Here is a 9,165-nt window from a genome sequence, read left to right as displayed (position 1 = left end):
TGAATTCCCAACTTAATCTATCATAAGCATTTTCCAAGTCCATGTTAATCATAACATATTGGACTTTTTCCAAACGACCCAATCTATGTGAAGCATCACATTTAGAATTGCTTCTTGTACGCTCCTTCCATTCACAAAGCCATGCTATGCTTTATGCACATTGTTAGCCACCAGGTTCTTGATCCTCAATGCTAATGCCTTGGCCAAAATCTTATAGATTGTGTTTAACATGGTAAGAGGCCTATAGCTTTTACACTACCTGGAATCAACTTAATTATACCAGTGTTGATGTATGTAGACAAGCTCCTAGCTTTACTACAATGATTGAGAAGGTCACATACATAATATCCAATGTGCTTCTTGAAGAGTGCGTGCGGAGCATGTGTGCGTGTGGAGTAGCACAGACATAGAGAAGAAGAAGAAGACACAAGATGTGGACTCCTAGTCACAATGAGTGACTAGGGTTTGAGAGAGTCCTTATTATTAGTTAGACTACAAAGAATGGTGTCCGGTCATCCACTTACTTAGGGCTGGTACAATGGGCTTTACCACTCCAACAACCTCCCACTTAAAGGCCAATGTGCCTTTAAGTAATGGGGTGCCTATATATATATATCTACATATACATACAAAAATGGTAGAAATGATTGTCTATCTAATGCCCATCAAAGTCGGACAATGTGCGAACCACTCGGAAGGAAGCCGTTTTGTAAGAAGATCTACAGGGTTTTCACTGGTGTGAACCCTGGCAAGCTGCATCCGCTTATCCTCCACCAGGACCTCATGAATGAAGTGAAACTTCACCAGCCACATGCTTTGTCTTTGCATGAATCACTAGATTCTTTGCTAGCTGTATAGCACTTTGACTATCACAATGTAGCACTGGCATCTCAACGCTTATGCCCAAGTCTCCCACTAGACAAGCAAGCCATAAAGCTTTCTTGCAAGCCTCTGACACTGCGACAAACTCAGCCTCAGTAGTAGACATGGTAACACAATCTTGTAACCGAGATCACCATGAAACTGTGCCTCCAATGAATGTGAAAACATAGCCTGATGTGGACCTTCTTTTGTCCAAATCTCTTGCATAATCTGCATCTGTGTAACCATTTACACATGTTCCTTGACTTCCAAAGCTAATGCACATGTCCTTTGTACCATTCAAATATCTCATGACCCCTTTCACACTGACTCCCAATGTTTCTTGCCAGTGTTTGACATGTATCTACTAACCACTCCCACTGCAAAAGCAATGTCTAGACGTGTGGCAATCATAGCATACATCAAACTCCCAACAGCAGATGAATAAGACACCTTTGCCATTTCAGCCTTTTCCTCATCAGACTTTGGGCAATCATTCTGACTTAGTTTCACATATGGAGGTAATGGAGTACTCAATGCCTTCCCCCTCACCATATTGAAATGCTTGAGCACCTTGGAGATGTACTCAGCCTCAGACAAATAAAGCAATCTCTTATGTTTGTTTCGCAAAATGCCCATACCAAGTATATGGCTTGCCTCACCTAAGTCTTTCATGTCAAAATGTGCATGTAATTTTGACTTTAGGGCTGAAATTTCATCATTGTTCTTCCCGCCACCGGTAATTAGCATATCATCCACATAGAGGACTAAAATCAGCAAACTACCATCCTGAGCTTGCTTTGTATAGAGACTTTGTATAGAGACAGTGATCTATGTCACTCCTTTTGTAAGCTTGAGAGAGCATAAATGAGTGGAACTTATGATACCACTCCCTTGGTGCCTGTTTCAAACCATAAAGGCTCTTCTTTAACTTGCACACCAACTTTTCCTTGCTCTTTTCAACAAATCCTTCTGGTTGCTACATATAGATATCCTCATGAAGGTCACCATGCAAGAACGCTGTCTTAACATCCATTTGGACAAGTTCCATGTCCTCTCTAGCAAACCAACCCAAGAACATACCGCAGAGTAGTCATCTTGACAACAACTGGAGAAAAGATCTCATCAAAGTCAATACCATGTTGTTGTTTAAAGCCTTTAGCAACGAGTCTTGCCTTGTACTTTGGTTTGCCATCATTAGGCGTAACCTTCATCTTATAGACCCATTTGCATGGTAATGCTTGCTTATCCTTAGGCAACTTCACCAGATCCCAGGTATCATTCTTAAGCAGCGAGTCTATTTCCGATTGCATAGCTCTCTCCCACTTCTTTCTATCATCCATTTGCATGCCCTCTTTATAGCATGAGGGCTATTCGCAATCTGTCAACATGACATAGTCATGAGATGGAACATTACGATCAGGATGTGAAACACTTGTAGACCTCCTTAACACTGGCTAAGCCTAAACTGCCTGTTGTTCCACTCCATCACCTTGCACTTCAGCAGGTACATTAGGGATTTCTTGTTGTTCGTTTTGACCAGCATGCTGCCTGCCATACACATGTTCATCCTCTTGAAAGATAACCCTTCTTATCTCCATTGTAGATGTAGGCCTTTTATGCATCTTTTCTTCATTGAAATACACGTCATTGCTGCAAATATCCTTCCTAGCTTCTGGGTCCCATAAGCAGTAGCCCATCTCGCAAGAATCACCATAGCCAAGAAAAATGCATGTCTTTGACTTGGGAGCTAACTTGTCCCGAAATTCTTTGGGAACATGGCAATATGCCTCGTAACCAAACACTCTCAGATGCTTATAAGAAGGTGGATTTCTTGACCAAAGCTCTTCAGCAACCTTCTCATCTATGGCCTTGTCTAGGAGACCTATTAAAAATGAGGTGAATAGCAGTAGATACTACCTCTGCTCAAAGTCCATTAGTCCAGTAGATACTACATTGGATAGCATGCAATGCATCTTCTCTTGGATAGTACGATTCATCCTCTCACAGCAACGCCATTTTGTGGAGTAGTTTATGGGGCAGTCAATTCCCTCTTGATTCCTTTTGAATCACAAAATGACTGAAATGCCTTAGAGACATATTCCCCACCATTATCAGTTCTCAGACACTTTAGTCTCTTGCCAGACTGATTCTCCACAAGGGTGGAAAATTTTTGAAACACTTTCAGAACGTCATCCTTTTTCTTCAAAGGATACACCCACACCTCGCGTGAGAAGTCATCTGTGAATGTGACAAAGTATGATGCACACCCAAAGATAAAGTGGCCAGTTGGATACCTCTGGCAAGAGTTTACTCTCAAAATTCGAGACATAGGACATGAGAATAAGGCATTTGGACAAATTCCCAACTTTTTTTTCATAAGGGCAAACTAACTTGTTCAGTAATAGGTAGATGTTCTAGGCCCCATATAGTTACTCAAGTCATTCTTTTCTTTAAAGTTTTATTCTTAGAGGGATATTTTCCCTTTGCTTGTTGTCATGAAATTGAAAACACACTTCCATAGACTTAGTTCCTTATCCAGAAAGCCATACAAAACAAGCTACTTGATTTCTTATCAATCTGATTACAATGCTTAATTACATTCTTAGATCTTATTTATCTAGATATTTTTGTTGGTATTTTTATAAGATAGAATTTACAATTGAGAGATTACATTCCAATCATGGTTACAACAACCGATAGGTTACATTTCTTGCAAATATGTCCACTTGCTATACGAGCTAGGTCTCAAAAATTTTCGAAAAAAAACTATGAAAACCAATCTTAGTTGTCTACCTCATTATCTTGTTGGTGTGAGGCAAGATAGATTCCTCTTGCACCACCATGAGTAGCACCTTGGACACACAGGAGGGAGTTCGCCCATTGCTATAGCTCTATGGCAAATTCCTTCTCCTAGGGACCTCCAATGGGGTTGCAAAAAAAGGTCCTCCTAATGGGGGTCTAATTGGTCAGATGCTCAAATTTCCTACGTGTGGTAAATATCGTACTAGTAGAAGTACTTTGCTTACAAAATTTGGAGCTATCAAATGGATTATGCAATAGTGATGGGGATTAAGACCCACAACTTCTCGACGGATTACTGTTGGCCAAAGATTGTTCAGCATGGGGTTTTGTCCCCACATTGTCATGTGAGTGACACTTTGCCTTGTAAACCATCTTGTCTGGGCACCCATAGTTCCTTCCTGAGGGAAAATGAGACTAGACATCAATTTCACAAAAGCTCTCTTCTCAGTTTTGCTGGGAACACTATCACATTATCCACAATCATGGCCAACACTTCTTCTTCTCGTCGTGAATTCTATGGATCGCGACGACAAAAACCAAACTTAGTCATGTCTCCATCTCCCTCTTCTCTCAAAAAGGAGTCTACAAAGCCTAAAATAGAACTTGCTCTGATACCATTTGTGAGGGCCATGTCGAGTATCCAGCTTCACTGAACTCTTGACAGCCCTCCCACTTAGGACCGACAGTAAAGATAGGACTCTTCTTGCTTTCCCAGTGCCAACCCAAGGGGGTTTCAAAACTTTCCTGGATCCTTTGAATTCTCAATCCTTGACTTCCTTTCTGATAAAAAGAAACTTCTCGTAAATTGAAGTCATCTAACTAGGGGCGTACTCAATCTCTAGGGTTGATTGGAGAGAGTACTCTACTTCTTACTTCAGTACTTGAATGTCAGCCCATGTTATCGGTGGTCATCACACCCGGGTGTTGCATTATTTCCCAAGAAGAAGATAGTGACCTATCTATACATAATCCTTGTTCCCAATTTTTCCTGCTCCGTATCGTAATCCTAATCCTTATAAACAAAAACTTAAGAAGAGAAAAAGAAAATATTGCTTCAACTTTCGACCATCATCCCTCCGGAACCCTCTCCCCCCCACATAATTGCAAAACAAACTTGAAGTAGACAAACTTGAAAATCAATGCATAAATGCTTGTAGTGGTGGGAGAAAGACTGTTATGGTTCTCCTTCCCACTTATGTTCATGCTTTATGAATGCAACTTATTCGACTTCCTTCATTACATTCGCTACTTCTATGCAAGTGCAATGGATCTTTTGACATCCTATCTACCATTCATGAGATGCATTAATATTCATGGATTGAGTTACAGCTCTTCCTCTTCTTTGTGGAAGAGGTTTGGCTCAAAACTTTGAGTGGGTGAGTGATGCATCATCTTTGTGTGGATATGAAGTGTAAATTCAATTAGAATGCATCAACTTGAAGCTTTAGTGTAGAAAAATTGTGAAACTTTCTATGAGTGATTATGCAAGAGAGTTCCTTTTTGATTAAACAACATTTCCATGAAGTTGGATGAAGGACATACCTCTATTACCATGAAGAGGATTAATTTTTTTAGGTAGCCAAGAGGTTAAGGGATTACGGTTTTAACAAAAAAGAGAAGAGGGGAGAAGCTCCCTTGGCTTAAGCATACTTTGGATAGGAATCTTGTCTTAAGACTTGGAAGAAGAATTAAATTAAACTTGCAAAAACATTAATGTGTCACTTGTTAAGAGGAGATTAAGAAAAGAAACAAGATTACCCAAATTTGTATAAATGTGTAAGTAGCTTACTATCATGTTGTTAGTCCTTATTAGGAAGGAATGACTACCTTCCTTAAGTAATGCCATGTAATAAAAACTAAAAAAATAGCTTGTATGCATTAAAAATCAAACCGTTAGTGAGAGGGTTATAAGGTGATTAGGGAGTAAATATCATATTAAGTCATCATGTTCAACCATGCTATTACTTAGTTATGAGTTTGAAGCCTTTATGGGTAAAGAGAGTGCTTTCTACTCTTGATAGATCATAACATCGCTTCATGATCTACTCAACTTAATAAAATGGAACTTGACAAAACATGAGTTAGTGTGTTGATCATTGTTAGTAAGAGGTTTGCGGGGTGATTAGGAAGTAAGTAACATATTAGTCATCATGTTCAAGCATACTATTACTTAGTTATGATCTTCAAGCCTTTATGGGTAAAAAGGGTGCTTTCTACTCTCAATAGACCATAACATCGCTTCATGATCTACTCAACATGACAAAACGGAACTTGACAAAGCATAGGTTAGTGTGTTAATCATTGTTAGTAGTATAAGAGGGTTGCGGGGTGATTAGGGAGTATGTAACATATTAGTCATCATGTTCAAGCATACTATTATTTAGTTATGATCTTGAAGCCTTTATGGGTAAAGAGAGTGCTTTCTACTCTCAATAGACCATACCATCACTTCATGATCTAGTCAACTTGATAAAATAGAACTTGACAAAACATAGGCTAGTGTATTAATCATTGTTTTAGTAAGAGGGTTGCAGGGTGATTAGGGAGGTTAAACATAAGCATAAATGTGTTGAAATTGAAGAATTAAAGCAAGAATAATAAGTAGAGAGTTACCTTTAAAGAAAGCTAAAGGATGGAAAGTCTTCTTAGTTGATGGCTCAAGGGAAGGTGAGAGCAAGGAAGAGGTTATGAGGGTTGTTTTCTTGCCTTCTTCACCTCCTTCCGCTTGCATCAAAGGACATTGTGGGGTACCTTTGTATGGCTTGGGAGGAAGTGTTGTTGATGGAGATGGAGATGGAACACCAAAAGTATGGGCAAGGAAGGAGCTCTCCTTCCTTGGTTGCAAGAGAGGTGAAATGGCTTGAAAGAGAGGGTTCCTTCTTCTTCTTCCTCTTCCTCTCCTTCTTCTACTTCTTCTTAGTATGAAGAAGAGAAGATTGTAGTCCACCTTGGTTGAGATTAGAGATGATTTTGAGAAGAGAAGAGAAGATCAAAGCTATGAGAAGTGTAGGAAATACCTTCTTCTTGATCTATGAGAAGTGTAGGAAATACCTTCTTCTTGATCTAGAGAGTTACCTACATGAGAAGGAAAAGAGGATGTATGCACCTCTTTTATGGGAGAAACAATTCATTATTTATAGAGAGAGTAAAAACACATCATTTTGACTAGCCACCAACATTCAATACCTCAAACGGACACTTAGATGATAGAATTTCAAAATTCCTAGAGAGACAAAACTTTTCTAAGTCCTAAAAGCTACAATTCTCTCATAAAAATCTTTTCCAAATTCTAACTCTAACATGCTCAATATTACTACACAAGAAATGCCCCGGAGAATGTGAAAATACACTACTACCAAACTTTGTCTACTAGATCAAAATCGTCTAAAAACCATTTCCAAACATTTAGTCTACACACAAATCAAAAAAAATCATTATGGAAAAATTTATTGAGATCTATCCAAAGATATTCTAGGAACTCATCTACTACCACATACAAGCTACACAAAGCTACAATCATCTATTACCACATACAAGCTATACAAAGCTATAGAGATATTGTGGGAACTCTTTTATCACCACATACAAGCTACACAAAAATACAAGCATACAACTAATATACCATGGCAAGCTCAAACACACATGGTTAGGAATTTTCCACTCATCTTGTGGTGGTAGCACTTTGAGTAGAGGGATCTTACTTTGAGAATTTGCCACTCACCTTGCAGTGGTAGCACTTTGAGTAGAGGGATCTTACTTCTGTGACAAAGAAGTAGCACTTTCAAGGCAATTCTCAACCTCTTTGCTCATCAATGTGCACTCACCACAAGAAAGCGGCCTATGAGTGAAGCGCTAGGTCACCTGCTGTCTGCGAAGGATCCTAGAGGGTGCTGACCGTACAGTGCTTGGGCTCTGGGTCCTGTCGATTTAGTCATAAGTGCCCAAGATGGTAAAAAATGAAATGTGGTGGCTAGCATCAAATCAAAGGTCTGTAATAGTGGTTAACAAAAAGTGGTGCCCAAGATAGTGGTTAGCAAATAGACTAATCCATGCTTTCACAACTCATACATTTAAAGATTCAAAGTACACACACAAAAAGATTTACTAGCATGACACTATTCTATATTATACTTCGTACATTTAAAGATGCAAAGTACACATACAAAAAGATTTACTCACTGCACTATTCTATGTTATACTTCATAAAAACCTCATTTTAAACTAGGACCAAAAGTGGACACTTAGCCCAATTTTTGTACACATAGTAAAACAATTAATGATCTACATGAGAGACTCTTACTCATTGAATTAAGGGTATTTCTAAGACATATAGCATTTGGTTTTCATGGTTTTAGAGGACATTTGCAACTAGATTCTAGAATCTATTTTTAAGTTAATAAAGTTTTTGCCAATGTAAATAGGTTTTTTTAGTTATAAGCCTTATTTTAGTTATTTAAAGGATTTGAATGGTTGGGAGAAATTTTGAGTTTTCTAAAGGGCATTTGGATCCATCTACATGCATGGAGTAAACGAAGGATGTGCATTGTTTGAACAATAGCCTTGGCCCTAACTAAAGTTTTTTGGTCATAAATATTTCATCCAAACTCAAAATATAGTCATTGAACCACTCAAAAGAACTAAAGAAGGTGTGGTAGGCAATGTAATATGGACCAAATTAACAAATTTAGCATTGAGTGCACTCAAAAAGATTAAAAGATTAATTATATATGCTTCCCTCAAGGCCTATTTTATTTGCACATTCATAATTTGGTCACATAGCCATATGCTTGTAATATTAAAGGACCATTTTTTATGCTTGTTTAATAAACAAGAAATAAGCTTTCTATAAGTTTTATAAAGAAGAAGGAAACTTATAGTTAGGCCTATGTAAAGGAAGATTTGAGGTATTAGGTCGAAGATAAAGCTCTTTGTGCATATACACATGCTGCTCTAGGACCTCTTTGATTGTGTGCATGTTCGTCTCAATGAGATGTTTGTATTAAGCTTGAAATCCTTTACTCTTTCTTTCCAACATAAAATAAATTAATTGCTAAGTGTTTGTTTCTTCCTTCTATTTTGTTGTATGATTATCCAACTACCCTTTGCTATGGTTATAGGAACCCGATTTCCCTATTTGTCAAATGCATTATAAGTGGAAGTAGATTCAATAGAGGTGTTCTAATGCTACCTAGTTTAAGTAGAAGTTTCAATATCCATGAGCTTCAAAGAAAAATAAGCAGAACGAAGAAGAACAAGATGATGAAGGGCAAATTTCTAAATTCAAATTTTTCTTTTGGCTAAAAAGAAAGTCAAACTACTTGTGCGACATCTTTTGAACATTAGAAAAAGGAGGTTACCTTGTCATTTGAAAATTAGGAAAGAAGGACAAGCTAGACATTTTCAATGATGGTTTTGGGGGGGGGGTGAGTGAAAGAAGTTGAGGTGGAAACACGAAAATGGCACTAAGTCTTCCATAATATTACATTTACTACTAAATTT

Source organism: Cibotium barometz, chromosome 23, assembly GCF_041138505.1.
Source record: "Cibotium barometz isolate CiBa-2024 chromosome 23, ASM4113850v1, whole genome shotgun sequence".
Taxonomy (NCBI): domain Eukaryota; kingdom Viridiplantae; phylum Streptophyta; class Polypodiopsida; order Cyatheales; family Cibotiaceae; genus Cibotium; species Cibotium barometz.
Note: the sequence above shows the minus strand (reverse complement) of the source record.